The sequence below is a fragment of the Schistocerca americana genome, chromosome 2 (assembly GCF_021461395.2).
Source record: "Schistocerca americana isolate TAMUIC-IGC-003095 chromosome 2, iqSchAmer2.1, whole genome shotgun sequence".
Taxonomy (NCBI): domain Eukaryota; kingdom Metazoa; phylum Arthropoda; class Insecta; order Orthoptera; family Acrididae; genus Schistocerca; species Schistocerca americana.
Window position 1 is genome coordinate 434,636,952 of NC_060120.1, and position 17,296 is coordinate 434,654,247.

Consider the following 17,296-nt stretch of genomic DNA (forward strand, 5'->3'; position numbering starts at 1 on the left):
ATGTTGAAAATGTGTGCCCCGACCGGGACTCGAACCCGGGATCTCCTGCTTACATGGCAGACGCTCTATCCAACTGAGCCACCGTGGGCACAGCGGATAGTGCGTCTGCAGGGACTTATCCCTTGCACGCTCCCCGTGAGATCCACATTCCCAACATGTCCACACCACTACATTCGTAGTGCGCCTAATAGATGTTTGCCCATCATACTCAGTACTCGTGGAAGATTAATCTACCAAGCCCCGTACGACTATTAATCTGCCACGAGTACTGAGTATGATGGGCAAACATCTATTAGGCGCACTACGAATGTAGTGGTGTGGACATGTTGGGAATGTGGATCTCACGGGGAGCGTGCAAGGGATAAGTCCCTGCAGACTCACTATCCTCTGTGCCCGCGGTGGCTCAGTTGGACAGTCCGCCTTTCGCCGCGGAGCAGCTCGGACTTGTTTACGTCTCGGCTGCGAACGGTCGCGGAAGAAGCGGTGTTTACACCGTCGTCACTCGCGTGTGTTACTGTTTGAATCGAACGCAATGGCACACAATTTCCGAAAAACCACGATACAGTTCACGTTCTGTAACGAGTATGCAAGACCGAAGGCTTTCGAAATCGAACGTTTCTTGAGGGACGAAGTGCATCTTAATTACACGGAGATTATTGGAATTCATTTATCAATCGTGAGCAGCACTCTTTACGTAAAGATGATTGACGACGCAGCATGCGATAGGATCATTGAAGCCGCCAAACGAGGATTCCAGTTCCGACACTCCGATGGTCATATTGGCGAAGTTTTAGTCGCTCATTCGGGCCTGGGCGTGCGTACGATTCGAATCTTCGAGCTGCCTTTCGAGGTACCCGAATCATTGGTCACTGAATCACTCCAGCCATATGGCAGAGTTATTAGTCATACGGCCGAACGCTGGGCAAGTTTTAGCACGTATCCAGTGCTCAATGGTGTCCGACAGGTGCGAATTGCCCTTACGAAACATGTGCCATCGTACATAAACATCGGCGGCTGTAGAGCTATTGTCATCTATGATGGACAGCCCCGGACATGCTCCGGGTGTGGTGGTGAAGGACATCTTCGATCAGCGTGTATGCAGAGGAGACTCGTGCAACTCCCCAGCGGAGACTTCCAGAATCCGACTACACCAACGTCACTGCCGATGACTTACGTGACGGCACTTCGCGGGGACGTGACGCCGAGGTCGGAGCGCACCATCGAACCGACGCCGCAGTTGATTGAGGCGCCTTCGGACACCACTGAAGAAGGAATGGCTCCGACCAACCTCCAATCTCAGACACTACAGGTGGCGCAGAAAGAGGATGACAGCATCCCAGTAGGCATGGAAGCTGAAGTGGAACGGCCCCAGGGCATTGTGGCGGCGGCGGGAACGCAGGAGATGCAAGATGCGCCAACACCAGAGGCCGAGGTTAGGGCCCGCAAACAACGCTCGCCAAAGCGGCGCAAGAAGCGCCGACTAAACTCTGCGGAGACGCTCCCTTCTCTTCTAGGGAGCCCAGACGAGTCTAACACTATGGACCTGTCTGACATGGAACCACAAGCTTCGGATGTCGCAGATCATATGAATTCGGACAGTGAAATGATGTCATATCGTTCAGACGACGCATCCGCTCAGGGGCCTGCTACCCCTTCGGCGGTGGAGTCTACAGCTGCGAAAGAACAACAGATGTGACACATCAATGCCGCACAGGAAAATTTGGAGCACACCAATAGTATCAGCTGGTATGAGCAGGAAGACGACTTCACCGATGCGGACCATTCTATTGGTGTGACCTTGCATCCGTCCGCATCTCAAGAAACCTAATGCCGCAGGGACACGTTCCTCGGGCGACCCTCGGCGGATGTGCAAAGGGACTATCGACACGGTGAAACTTTATCATTTTAACATCATGTGGAGATGACCGCTACTCGACCCCAGGCATACAGAATAGGGACAGTGAATGTAAATACCATTAGATCGCCCGTGAAACAGCAGTTGTTTAGGGACATGATATACGCGTCGGATGTGGATATACTGATGGTGCAGGAAATTTACATTCCTGAGTTCCAGGAAGTACATGGATACATCTCCTACACCTCGCCGCACTCGAACAACGACAGTGGAACGGCGATATTGGTCCGGGACGGGATTCCGGTCCGAGATCTGGCATATCTACCTTCGGCACGAGGACTGGCGATAACTGTTAATGGAATTCGCATTCTCAATGTTTATGCCCCTTCCGGCACAGACAACAGACGGGCGCGTGCGAGATTTTATTCGGAAGAGATTGTGCCCTTATTTACCGGCAGATTCGATCATTTCATTATAGGTGGTGACTTCAATTGTGTTTTAGCCCAAAAAGACCAGACACCACATTACAATACCTGTCGTGAATTGCATGTGCTATGCCGGGATCTGGAGTTAAGCGACACCTGGGACATGATTCATAGGAACCGTGAGGGATATACTTTTTTTACCAGTCACTCGGCGAGCAGAATCGATCGAATATATGTTTCGGTTGGCCTACAGGATAAGGTGGTCGACGCGGAACGATGGCCTGCGGCATTTACTGATCATCTGGCTTACATTTGTACCATGTCACTCCCTAGGCAAAGTGTGTGGAGAAGCCGCGGGACATGGAAGCTCAATTCGTCCCTTTTGGCGGACCCCGAATGTCGTCAGAGAGTCGAGGAGGTATGGGCCACATGTCAACGCCGTCTACCAACATATACCTCCGTGCTTCAATGGTGGCTCGAGTGTACTAAGCCGGCAATAAGAAGAACTCTCATACAGTATGGTCGGGATAAGACGAGATGGCAAAGAGACACTCTTGATTATTATTACACCATGCTTCGTGAGCTGTCCCTCCAGGTGCCGTCTGCAGAACATCATGCGGAAGTTCATCGTGTCAAGGCACAAATCCTATCGATCACGCGACGACGACTGGGTGGCATCCCAATACGGGCGAGATGTCTTGACACCATCACTGGGGAACGTACCTCGATGCACCATGTGTCGCGGGAACATAAGCGTTACCGCCGGGCATTGGTAACAGTGCTCCACGGTTTAGATGGCCGTCAACTGACAACACAACAGGACATTGCAAATAAATTTTTAGAGCATTTCCGCCATCTCTATGCCGGTACACCGACGGACCGTCTGGTGGGGGAAGAGATACTGCAACATCTGCAAACGACACTGACAGAGACGGATAAGGCAGCGCTTATGGAGCCACTCACAGTAGACGATATAAAGGTGGCACTCACAAAAGGAGCGGCCCATAAATCACCGGGGCCAGATGGGATTACGCTAGAGTTTTATCGAGAATTCGTGGACATGATGATGCCACAGTTGGTGTCGATGTACAATGAGGCGATGAGTCCGAACATGCGCCTACCGTCGGATTTTGTGACGGGCTTTCTTCTTCCCATCCCGAAGATGGCGGGGAGTCGCAGTGTTAATCAATATCGGCCTCTCACTATGCTAAACACCGATTATAAAATTTTTGCACGGCTACTAGCGTCTCGTCTCAAGCTGGCGATATCCAGGACAATATCCCCTGATCAGGCTTGCCTAGGGGTGCGAAGCAACATCTCCTCGGCGTTAAGTGAATACCGTGACGTTATCGCCCTTGCGGACACTTGTAAAATGCGAGCGGCGATGATATCTGTGGACTTCGATCGTGCGTTCGACAGGATAAACCATGACTTCTTGGCGTCAGTCATGAGCCGAATGGAGATTCCACCTGTTTTCATCTCCATCACTATGAGGCTAATACGAGGGGCTACATCGAAGGTGATTGTAAACGGTCGGGAAGCGGGCTTGGTTCATATTAACAGCCCCGCCCGACAAGGGTGCCCACTCTCCATGATGCTGTTTGCGATAGCGCTCGAGCCGCTGATGTGTGTTATGAGGCGCTCACTTACTGGGATAGCGCTTAATGAGAACTCTTTCGTTTGTCGCGCATATGCGTACGACCTGATCCTTCTTGTCAGATCAGGTCATGAAGTGCATCAGGCTGTTGAATATCTAGACTCTTACGGGACGGCAGCAGGCAGTGTCATTAACATGACGAAATCCAAAATTATGCACATTGGACGGGGTCTGGAAGACATACCGGGACCGTTTCAGACGGTGGAATCGCTGAGATGTCTGGGGATCACATTTACCCGTTCACTACGGCGGTCAGCGGCGGCGAGTTCTCGGCGGCTTCTGCAAAATGTTCGTCTGGCGATACGGAACAACTCACTGAGAGCCTTTGACATGATCCAGCGTGTGGCATACACTAACGTTCACATAGCGTCACGACTGCCCCATTTAGCGCAGATCCTACCAATACCGAAGGGTATTGCAGACCGCCTCATGGCTGCCTTTGGTTACTATGTTAGTACTGGGATGTTGTTTAAGATCACATATGACACGTTAACGCTACAATTCCGGAACGGTGGCCTCAACCTCACAAACGTGCGAAACAAAGCACTGGCGCTTTACATGCGAGCGATGATACGAAATTGGCAACAACGAAAGCACACCATAACGTCAGCTTCGTACGAACCCCCTATTGCGGTCGGCAATATTTCGCCTTCTCTTGCACACATTGCCTCATTTCTTGTTGATTACAGTTATGTTCGTCTGAAAGTACCTTCGACGAGAATACCCACGACTCGGGAGATCTATAGGTGCTTGATGGATCACCATGGCCGCAACATAATGGAATTCAAATACCCGTCGAGAACGTGGAACCACATTTGGTGTGCAGTGCATACTCCATTACTGTCAACAGCAGCGAGATCGATGTGGTACATTCATATAAACCGGAAACTTGTGACCAGGAGTCGATTACATACAATTCATATGGTCGATTCTCCTCTTTGCACAAACTGTGGCCTGTTAGCAACGGAAGAACATGGTTTAGTGTGTGGCGCAGCGAGGGACGTCTGGATGCTGACGCGTCGAATATTGGCCTTCCTTCGGCGCACTAACTACACAGAAATCACATCGGATGTACTTTTTCTACCGGACCAGACCTTTTTTCCCAAACAAAAGACGTATGCGGTCAATTGGATCGCTGGACATGCGACGAAATATTTGTATTCGTACGATATTAAGTCCGTGATGGATTATTGGATGTATTTACAAGAACAACACGAGCTCATACGGAGTCATACGAAATACAGGACTTACATTTCCAATTTTTTAGGAAGTGTTTTTCACAATCCGCCCGACAGCTGGGGTGTCCCAGAACTGAGAAGACTCCTGCAGCAGAACGACTAGAGACAATACTGCGCGGTTCAGTTATATTGGCATACAGCACACTGAGAAGATAATTGGCCCCTACATGGTCGACGCAGGAGAAATACATAAATACACTCCTGGAAATGGAAAAAAGAACACATTGACACCGGTGTGTCAGACCCACCATACTTGCTCCGGACACTGCGAGAGGGCTGTACAAGCAATGATCACACGCACGGCACAGCGGACACACCAGGAACCGCGGTGTTGGCCGTCGAATGGCGCTAGCTGCGCAGCATTTGTGCACCGCCGCCGTCAGTGTCAGCCAGTTTGCCGTGGCATACGGAGCTCCATCGCAGTCTTTAACACTGGTAGCATGCCGCGACAGCGTGGACGTGAACCGTATGTGCAGTTGACGGACTTTGAGCGAGGGCGTATAGTGGGCATGCGGGAGGCCGGGTGGACGTACCGCCGAATTGCTCAACACGTGGGGCGTGAGGTCTCCACAGTACATCGATGTTGTCGCCAGTGGTCGGCGGAAGGTGCACGTGCCCGTCGACCTGGGACCGGACCGCAGCGACGCACGGATGCACGCCAAGACCGTAGGATCCTACGCAGTGCCGTAGGGGACCGCACCGCCACTTCCCAGCAAATTAGGGACACTGTTGCTCCTGGGGTATCGGCGAGGACCATTCGCAACCGTCTCCATGAAGCTGGGCTACGGTCCCGCACACCGTTAGGCCGTCTTCCGCTCACGCCCCAACGTGTCGTCTTCAGCGATGAGAGTCGCTTCTGCCTTGGTGCCAATGATGGTCGTATGCGTGTTTGGCGCCGTGCAGGTGAGCGCCACAGTCAGGACTGCATACGACCGAGGCACACAGGGCCAACACCCGGCATCATGGTGTGGGGAGCGATCTCCTACACTGGCCGTACACCACTGGTGATCGTCGAGGGGACACTGAATAGTGCACGGTACATCCAAACCGTCATCGAACCCATCGTTCTACCATTCCTAGACCGGCAAGGGAACTTGTGTTCCAACAGGACAATGCACGTCCGCATGTATCCCGTGCCACCCAACGTGCTGTAGAAGGTGTAAGTCAACTACCCTGGCCAGCAAGATCTCCGGATCTGTCCCCCATTGAGCATGTTTGGGACTGGATGAAGCGTCGTCTCACGCGGTCTGCACGCCCAGCACGAACGCTGGTCCAACTGAGGCGCCAGGTGGAAATGGCATGGCAAGCCGTTCCACAGGACTACATCCAGCATCTCTACGATCGTCTCCATGGGAGAATAGCAGCCTGCATTGCTGCGAAAGGTGGATATACACTGTACTAGTGCCGACATTGTGCATGCTCTGTTGCCTGTGTCTATGTGCCTGTGGTTCTGTCAGTGTGATCATGTGATGTATCTGACCCCAGGAATGTGTCAATAAAGTTTCCCCTTCCTGGGACAATGAATTCACGGTGTTCTTATTTCAATTTCCAGGAGTGTATATGCCGCCCACAAAGGCAGAAATGGTCAAGATTATATGGCTGTCTGCCAGATTTATGATGCGACACCGCGTGCTGCAGGGATTGTGATGCAGTTGATATCTTCATTTTCACTCCCGCCCGTGACTAGGATTGTCATTTACTTTATTCATGTTCCACAAAAAAAAGGGCGGCCTTTACGTTGATTTTCTGGTTTTCAAATTGTTTTTGCTTTGTTTTTGCTATCTCGATCCTTTTCTTATCCCTAAGATAGTACAATTGTACGAATAAAGATTGTTTGTTTACCCTGCCTTCCTGCTCCCACAAAAAGATAAAAAAAATCCGCTTGGAATACGAATTTTTATTTTTTTATTTTCACTTTCATTTAACTTGTACGTAAAAAAAAAAAAGTTGGTAGAGCACTTGCAAAAAAAAAAAAAGAAAAAAAAAAGGTTGGATAGAGCGTCTGCCATGTAAGCAGGAGATCCCGGGTTCGAGTCTCGGTCGGGGCACTCATTTTCAACATGTCCCCAATGAAGTACATCAACGCCTGTTTGCAGCTAGGGTGTCCATTTAATTATCATTTCAGTTCCTTGAAGGTTCGTAGAGAGTGGAGTAGATGGAAATCTGAGCATGGAAGATCAAGTGAATAAGGTGGGTATGCAATGACTTCCCAACCCAACTCCTGTATAGTGCTTTTTGTCAGTCTAGCGGAATGCGGTGGAGGAGGGGGGGGGGGATGGGGGGCTCGGCATCGTAGAGTAGCATCACTTAACGCAGCCTTCGTAGTCGTCGTTCTTGGACTGTGTCTGAAAGACGTCTCAGTTGTTGGCAATAAATATCAGCAGTGATGGCTGCACCTCGGGGAAGCAATTCGTAGCACACAATGCCGTCGCTGTTCCACCAGATGCATGGCATTACTTTTTGCGGGTGTGCGTAGGTCTTTGTAGTGAGTTGTTGCTTCTATTAACATAAAGACACCACTTCTCGTCACAGTAACGATACAGAATAGAAACTGTCTGTGTTGTTGAGGGGCCAATTGATGACGAGCAAGTAGATATGCAGATATGGCCACCTGCTGATTTTTATGATTTTGACTTACAGCGTGCGGTACCCATACATTCGATTTTTTAACCTTCCCCACTGCATGCAAATATCTTACGATGACGGAATGATCACAGTTCGTCACATCTGCCAGTTCTCCAGTACAGTAAAGCAGGTCATAGTGGCTTAATGCATTTAAATGATCTTCATGAAACCACGGAGGTTTTCCTGAACGTGGAGACTCACTAATGTCAAGCAGTCCTCCTTAAAACGTCAAAACCATTATCTTGACGTTCTCTGTCCAGTGGCATTATCACCATACGCGGCACACAAGTTTTTGGTTGCCGCAGCTGCTGTCACCCCTGTATTGCACTAAAACAGAGGAATATGCCGGAAATGTTCCAATGTCTCTACTTGACACTATTTTCTAGCTCCGTCAGCTCCATTTTTTTATCTCCAAATGACGAAATGACAATATTTATACTCAAATAGCAACAGTGAGCTACAAATAAAAAATGACAATCGACAAATTAACGTGTAGCAACTGGAATATCAACATGCAAAACAAAAACGCATCGAACTTATGCACCAACCTAAAATGTACATGTCCTGTCTGGCGGCCTAGCGGGAAACCAAAACAAGAGGTTGCGGGTGGAATCTCGGTCGCTTTAAAGTAGCCTTCACCTCTCAACAATGGGAGGAGTCAGCAGAAACAATTCGTGGTTTGGAATGCACGTTAAACTATAGGTCCCATTTTCCCTCTTGGATAACTAAGTCGCCGAAGTGGCGCCCAGTAGAGAGACGTACATACGCCATTGAGCCACGCGAAATTATATATATATAAAAAATTAAGTTTGTACGGAACCCCAGGTGCGAGTCCTAATCGCACTTGTCCGGCTCTTTCTCCCCTGTCACGACCTTAACAACCGGCAATACCTTGTATACGTGAAAATATCCTGAGGCTGTGGATCGCCATTAGTGTGTGTTTCCCTAATAATGTCTGAATAATCCATTTATCAGATAGTAAGAACGCAAGATGATAACTCAAAAAAAAAAGTCTGTTAAGATCCTGCAGTGCTCCAACAATCGTGTTGGACACTGCGTTGATTTAAAGGAGGGAAATAAAACAATTCGAAAAAACGGAGTCAATCAGATCAGTAAATGTTTAGTTTTCATCAGCAACCAAGCTATACCAACTGTTTTCGGAAGTACGGAGAAACGGAGATCTATTGCGCAAATACTTGGACGAAAATGCAAGACACCATAAGTTCTCGTAAAAGAGGTTCGAGTCTTTCGTGGACATCATTGTCAACGAGAAGCTTCGTTAGTCAACTGCGTCTTCTGTTATTGTCTCCATATTTTATATGAACAGTTTCGAACGCTATAACGGTTATGTCACAGCAAAACATCTACAATTATATAACTGCTACTCTGTACGTGCTGTCTTTTTTCTGATATAACCGGGTCAAAGACAATGCCTCTTGTCGTTTATGCATTTGACGTAAGTGTGTTCTGTCGACGTACATGTCCTAAGTATTGAGCTATATCACGTGTACGTGATGACGACAGCGCCAATGAATGAACTGTTTGCGTTCCAACACTTTTTATTCTGTAGCACGAAATGATCCGAGACAAACGGATTTCTTCTGATGCGCAACCACAGTAGGTCAGGTCGAAAACATTTCGGTACGTAAAAGATAAGTGAAGCATCTTCAGCAAACAGCTATTTTCTGGCTTTCTGTACGTGTTAACTTTTGTATGCTGTCGCCAGTCAGAAGTACAAGGGCGCGCTGCGGTCTCGCCGTGCCGCACAGCGCGCGAGGTATCTGACGCGACACTGATACGATTAGTGTCACCTTATTGGTGCCTAACAGGTAAGCCGCTTCACGCATCAAATGGGTGTGTTCAGTGTGCTTCCAGTTTTTTTCTGGTGGAATACGTCAAAGGACGGTTAATGTAGACGATGTAGATGAAAATTTATGCGTTTCTGTCGTTTCTCGGCGTGAGGAAATTGCTTAAAATTCGATATTTTAATGTCTTGTGTGAACAATAAAAGTATTAATTATTTCATCTGCCTGTTATCTGTCATTTTCACCATATAAATTGATGTTTTTTTTTAAATTTGTGAACTTATATGTTTTCGGAAGTTGGCGAGTTTTGCCTGTAAAGTAATTCATACGAGAGCTGTAACCTTCATTTGTGTATTCAGTATATTTCATAGCAATACTGTACGGTTTCAGATACTCATTCTCTCCCAATTTAAGTATCCATTTATGATTAAAAATATATTTTCAATTTCACACCTTTTTACGTTCAGTCACGAATGTGAAGTCTGTTAAATCATCGGCAAACTCATTCATGATCCGAGTGTTCTGTACTACTAAAAGTTTTACAGGGGTAGACAAAATATGGAAAGACCAAAAGCAAAACACATTAGCATGCCCAATACAGTGTAGGAAAGCCTTTGGCATTCAAAACAGCTTCCAGTCGTCTGTGAATAGATAAATACAGGTCCTATATGGTCTTCAATAGAATCTTATACCATAAATCCTGAAAATAGTGGCAAGTTCAGTCTTGATGATGGAGCTGATAAAGATCACGCACTCTTCTCTTCAAAGTAATAATATTAAGATGTGGCAACTATGGTGGTAAGGGGAGATGTGACGTTTGGTCCTCGTGCTCAAAAAAAGCGTTCCTGGACCATGTGAGCGGTGTGTCTCCTTGGAACACAGCGTTACCACTGGGGAACAAACACTGTGCCATGGAATGGATATCATCAGCCGAAATGGGCAATAATTGTTGGCAGTAATGTGACCTTTCACAGTAACCATGGGACCCAAGGAATACCACGATAATGATACCCAATTAATAAAACCCCCTCGCAGTCCTTCACTCTTGGGAAGTGAACTTCATCAGAAGTTCTAAACAGTGTGAAATAACACTCAGCCGACCAAATACGCTTCTTCCATTGGCCCACAGTCCAGGGTTTACGGCTTCGACACACGTTTTCCTGTCACGGGCATTTGCATCGTTCGTGACTGGCCTTAGAATTCCAATTCGCCCTGCAGTTGCTTGCTTATGGGAGTCCCTTCGTGTTGTTTCGGTGCTGACAGGGTTCGCGAGTACGACAGTCAGTTCTACAGTGATTCTTGCAACTGTCATCTTCTTACTTTTCGTCACACGTCCCTTTTAATAATTGTCTCTCGCCATCACTCATCACACGCTTTCGTCTACATTGTGTCTTAGCGGAAGATATCTTTCCGCTTTCCCTGTAATCAATGTAAATGTTGACACGGGCCTGTTGAAACATCAAAAGCTCAGTTGGTAGAGCACTTGCCCGCGAAAGGTAAAGGTCCCGAGTTCGAGTCCCGGTCCGGCACACAGTTTTAATCTGCCAGGAAGTTTCATATCAGCGCACACTCCGTTGTAGAGTGAAAATTTCATTCTGGATCAAATGCTTCGGCTGCCTTGATTACGTAAGAAGCCGCCATACGAACGCTAACAATCTGCCCATGTTCGAATTCACTGAATTCCGAAATAATTCACCTGCAACTACAGAGAACACTGTTCTGACCTCGACTGCCGCTAACGCCGTGTTGAGGACACTGCGCGGGTACTGTTCGTGGTAAAACACAATACCGGAGCCTGGCGGCATGGCTAGCGTCTGCATTTATTTCAAGGATGCATTTCTCGCGGTGTTTCCATATTCCCATCGAACCCCCTGTATCTTTATCCAGCGCAGATATCTGTGTCTATTGCGTGGAACTTCATTGTTATAGATTTCCGTTTTATGCTCTGACATTTATGAAAAGTTTGTATACTTGGCATAAATCCAAGATATAAATAAACTTAAATTTAAATATACTGCAACCATACTGGCAATATCGCTTCCGTGTGAGGAATAAGTTGGTTGTATTCAGTACGCAACCACACACCGTGGCTGGTTATGGTACGAAGAAGCCTCCGACACGTTCTGCATGTGTCTCTGCACTTATGAGCCAGTACAAATGACCACCTGCTTAATACACTACTGGCCATAAAAATTGCTACACCAAGAATAAATGCAGATGATAAACGGGTATTCACTGGACAAATATATTACACTAGAACTGACATGTGATGAAATTTTCACGCAATTTCGGTGCATAGATCCTGAGAAATAAGTACTCAGAACACCCAGCTCTGGCCGTAATAACGGACATGATACGCCTGGGCATTGAGTCAAACAGAGCTTGGATGGTGTGTACAGGTACAGCTGCCCATGCAGCTTCAACACGATACCACAGTTCATCAAGAGTAGTGACTGGCGTATTGTGACGAGCCAGTTGCTCGGCCACCATTGACCAGACGTTTTCAGTTGGTGAGAGATCTGGAGAATGTGCTGGCCAGGGCAGCAGTGAACATTTTCTGTATCCAGAAAGGCCCGTACAGGAAGTGCAACATGCGGTCGTGCATTATCCTGCTGAAATGTAGGGTTTCGCAGGGATCTAATGAAGGGTGGAGCCACGGGTCGTAACGCATCTGAAACGTAACGTCCACTGTTCAAAGTGCCGTCAGTGCGAACAAGAGGTGAACCAATGGCACCCTATACCATCACGCCGGGTTATACGCCAGTATGGCGATGACGAATACACGCTTCCAATGTGCGTTTTCCGCGATGTCGCCAAACACGGATACGACTATCATGATGCTGTAAACAGAACCTGGATTCATCCGAAGAAATGACGTTTTGACATTCGTGCACCCAGGTACGTCGTTGAGTATACCATCGCAGGCGCTCCTGTCTGTGATGCAGCGTCAAGGGTAACCGCAGCCATGGTCTCCGAGTTGATAGTCCATGCTGCAGCAAACGTCGTCGAACTGTTCGTGCAGATGGTTGTCGTCTTGGAAACGTCCCTATCTGTTGACTCAGGGATCGAGACGTGGCTGCACGATCCTTTATAGCCATGCGGATATGATGCCTGTCATCTCGACTGCTAGTGATACGAGGCCGTTGGGATGCAGCACGGCGTTCCATATTACGCTCCTGAACCCACCGATTCCATGTTCTGCTAACAGTGATTGGATCACGACCAACGCGAGCAGCAATGTCGCGATACGATAAACCGCAATCGCGATAGGCTACAATCCGACCTTTATCAAAGTCGGAAACGTGGTGGTACGCATTTTTCCTCCTTACACGAGGCATCACAACAACATTTCATCAGTCAACGCCGGTCAACTGCTGTTTGTGTATGAGAAATCAGTTGGAAACTTTCTTCATGTCAGCATGTTGTAGGTGTCGCCACCGGCGCCAACCTTGTGTGAATGCTCTGAAAAGCTAATCATTTGCATATCACAGCATCTTCGTCCCGTCGGTTAAATTTCGCGTCCGTAGCACGTCATCTTCGTGGTGTAGCTGTTTTAATGGCCAGTAGTGTAACAAGGCTGCCTCTGGTATGCGATGCAGCAGCTGTTCTGTGTGACATGTATTCGTCAAGTCCTTGGTATGGCACCAGATGTCTAGGCACATGCTACGCAGTTCTCATAAATTGTGGCGCGGAGCGGCGCACAACAGTCCCAGATGGGTTCTAGTTGGTTCAGCTCAGGGGTATTTGGTGACGCAGGAATCAGCGCGAGTTCACTATAATGCTCCTGAAACTACTGTAGACTTATCACATGGACAGTTATCCCGCTGGAAGATACCGTCACCGTTGGGAAACACGTCAAGCACAAGAGCATGTAGGTGGCCTGCGAAAATGTTCACGCAGTTCACAGATGTCATGGTGCCTACGATTACTTCTGCAGACCCTATGAGAGCTTAGGTGGATGTTCCCCATAGCATAATACTGCCCTTCCCGGCCTTCGTCCTTGGTGCGCTGTAGATACTACCATCGTGCAGGTGTAACAGCGTCTTTCACTCGACCAGGCGTCACGTTTGCATTGATCCGAGGTCCAATCGCAATCACAAAAGACGACGAAGTAAATATTCCAGAATTCGAATCGAGAACAGCTGCCAACATGAGTAACGTAGAAGTAAATATTGAAGCAACTCAAATCACTTAATAAAAGCAAGTTTTCTGGTCCAGACTGTATACCAATTAGGTTCCTTTCGGAGTATGCTCATGCATTAGTTCCATACTTAACAATCATATACAACCATTCGCTCGATGAAAGATCCGTACCCAAAGACTGGAAAGTTACACAGATCACACCAATATTCAAGAAAGGTAGTAGGACTAATCCACTAAATTACAGGCTCATATCGTTAACGTCTATATGCTGCAGGATTTTAGAACATATATTGTGTTCGAACATTATGAATTACCTCGAAGGAAACTGTTTATTACATGCCGGAGTGGCCGAGCGGTTCTAGGCGCTACAGTCTGGAACCGCGCGACCGCTACGGTCGCAGGTTAGAATCATGCCTCGGGGATGGATGTGCGTGATGTCCTTAGGTTAGTTAGGTTTAAGTAGTTCCAAGTTCTAGGGGACTGATGACCTCAGAAGTTAAGTCCCATAGTGCTCAGAGCCATTTTGAAACGGTCTATTGACACACAGTAAACATGGGTTTAGAAAACATCGTTCCTGTGAAGCACAACTAGGTCTTTATTCACATGAAGTGCTGAGTGCTGTTGACAAGGCATTTCAGATGGATTCCGTATTCCTGGATTTCCGGATGGCTTTTGACACTGTACAACATAAGCGGCACGTAGTGAAATTGCGTGCTTATGAAATATCGTCTCAGTTATCTGACTGGATTTGCGATTTCCTGTGAGAGAGGTCACAGTTCCTAGTAATTGACGGAAAGTCATCGAGTAAAACAGGAGTGAATTCTGGCATTCCCCAGGGTGGTGTTATAGGCCATTTGCTGTTCCTTATCTATATAAACGATTTGGGAGACGATGTGAGCACCCGTCTTCAGTTGTTTGCAGATGATGCTGTCGTTCATCGATTAATACAGTCATCAGAAAATCAAAACAAATTGCAAAACGATTTAGGAAAAATGTCTGAATGGTGCGAAAAGTGGAAGTTGACGCTAAATAACGAAAAGTGTGAGGTCATCCACATGAGTGCAAAAAAGGAACTCGTTAAACTTCGGTTACACGATAAATCAGTCTAATCTAAAAGCCGTAAATTCAACTGAATACCTAGGTATTACAATTAAAATGGTTCAAATGGCTCTGAGCACTATGGGACTTAACATCTATGGCCATCGGTCCGCTAGAACTTAGAACTACTTAAACCTAAGTAACCTAAGGACAGCACACAACACTCAGTCATCACGAGGCAGAGAATATTACAATTACGAACAACTTAAATTCGAAGGAACACACAGAAAACGTTGTGGGGAAGGCTAACCAAAGGCTGCGTTTTATTGGCAGGACACTTAGAAAATGTGACAGACCTACTAAGGAGACTGCCTACACGACGCTTGTCCGTCCTCTTTTTAGAATACTGCTACGAGGTGTGGGATCCTTAGCAGATAGGACTGACGGAGTACGTCGAAAAAGTTCAAAGAAAGGCAGCACGTTTTGTATTATCGCGAAATATGGGAGAGAGTGTCACAGAAATGATACAGGATTTGGGCTGGAAATCATTAAAAGAAAGGCGTTTTTCGTTGCGAAGGAATCTTCTCACGAAATTCCATTCACCAACTTTCTCCTACGAATGCGAAAATATTTTGTTGACGGCGACCTACATAAAATAAGGGAAATCAGAGCTGGTACGGAAAGATATAGGTGTTCAATCCTTCCGCGCGCTATACGAGATTGGAGTAACAGACAATTGTGAAGATTGTTCGATGAACCCACTGCCAGGCACTTAAATGTGATTTGCAGAGTATCCATGTAGATGTAGAACGCCCACTGAAATCGTAATTCACAGTGCTATTATGTCAACATGGGAGCACGTTGCGTCGTCTGCTGCGGAGCGTCCAATTCAATACTGTGCGCTGAACAATGTGCTACGAAACACTCGAGCATGAATTTTTGTGTTGTGCAACAGCTGAGATTTCTCAGGAGGTGCGGGCTGCCGCTCTAAAACGGTTGCCATCCCATGCAACTGAGCTGTCTGAACGGCCCTTGACAAGCGCCCGGCCAACCGCAGTGCGCAATTCTGTTCTCTTTGTAGCGTCTGCACTTGTGTTTCGGCGGTTGTACGGCAGCATATTCCGTACTGCGGAGGTAGGGAGGAAGGTGGATTCAACTATGGCAACACATTGCTGAGCCGACGGATGATTTTGTTCCTAATGTCCCGGCTGTGCTGGCGGTGTAGCGTGACACCAAGGTATCGTGCTGCGTCACTGTGTTGGACACGGCTGCCTTCAATCTTGACATTTGGCAGAGCTGTAGGAACGATGCGGCGAGTTACTGTCGGGAGTTTCTTCTAGATATCACTCGATTCTAGGAGCAGCTTGGAGCACCAGTTGTGCAGGTTGTCAGAGGGGAGTTGCAGTTGGTTGCAGAGTTTCGGCATTCATGCTGCAGCTTATCGCTGTATAGTCAGCGTAAACCTCAGGTGTAACAGTGATATACAGCATGTACAGGATCGGTCCGAGGTCGTAGCCCTGTGATGCGCCAGACAGATTGTGGGCAAATTTGAAACTTTCTGGAAGATTAAACTGTGTGCCGGACCGAGGGTCGAACCTGGGACATTTTTCCTTTCGAGGGCAAAAGTTCTCTGCTGACTAAGCTATCAGAGCGCGACTCCCGACCCGCTATGTCATCTTTACTTCCGTTTCATTGGTGTGTCGGGTTCCGTGCTGGGACAGCTCACTCGGTAGAGCAATTGCCTGCGGAAAGCAAAGATACCAGGTTCGAGTTTCGGTCCGACACAAGTTTTCAGTCCAGATTCAGCTCGTACGTGGAAGGTCCTGTCGTTGAGATAGGATTGGATAAAGTGAACATTGATGGTTATTAGCTACCACAAAATACTCGAGATTTTCTAAATCCCTATTAACTCTAAATCTATACGTGTTACTTTAATGCTAATTTGTTCCGATATAAAAGTAATCGCGCCATTTTTATTTACATTAAAATCATCAGCAGTTTAACATTCACTGAAAAGAATATAAGTAGGCCTAAATTTTTATCCTTGCTTACTACGTATTTTAGGTACTTACACTACTGGCCATTAAAATTGTTACACCACGAAGATGTCGTGCTACAGACGCGAAATTTAACCGACAGGAAGAAGATGCTGTGATATGCAAATGATTAGCTTTTCAAAGCATTCATGCAAGGTTGGGGCCGGTGGCGACACCTACAACGTGCTGACATGAGGAAAGTTTCCAAAAGAGTTCTCATACACAAACAGCAGTTGAACGGCGTTGACTGGTGAAACGTTGTTGTGATGCCTCGTGTAAGGAGGAAAAATGCGTACCATGATGTTTCCGACTTTGATAAAGGTCGGATTGTAGCCTATCGCGATTGCGGTTTATCGTATCGCGAAATTGCTGCTCGCGTTGGTCGAGATCCAATGACTGTTAGCAGAATATGGAATCGGTGGGTTCAGGAGGGTAATACGGAACGTAGTGCTGGATCCCAATGGCCTCGTATCA

General features: G+C 47.3%; 1 protein-coding gene and 1 non-coding gene across 2 annotated transcripts in view; one reads left to right on the forward strand and one right to left on the reverse strand.

Annotated features, from left to right (window-relative positions):
- The window catches only part of LOC124595272 (bcl-2-related ovarian killer protein), a 366,462-nt gene that overhangs the window by 234,990 nt on the left and 114,176 nt on the right, over positions 1-17,296 (forward strand). The gene's annotated exons all lie outside the window — the stretch shown is intronic.
- On the reverse strand, positions 15-89 carry Trnat-ugu. Its single transcript has one exon. It is a non-coding gene; the product is annotated as a tRNA-Thr (tRNA).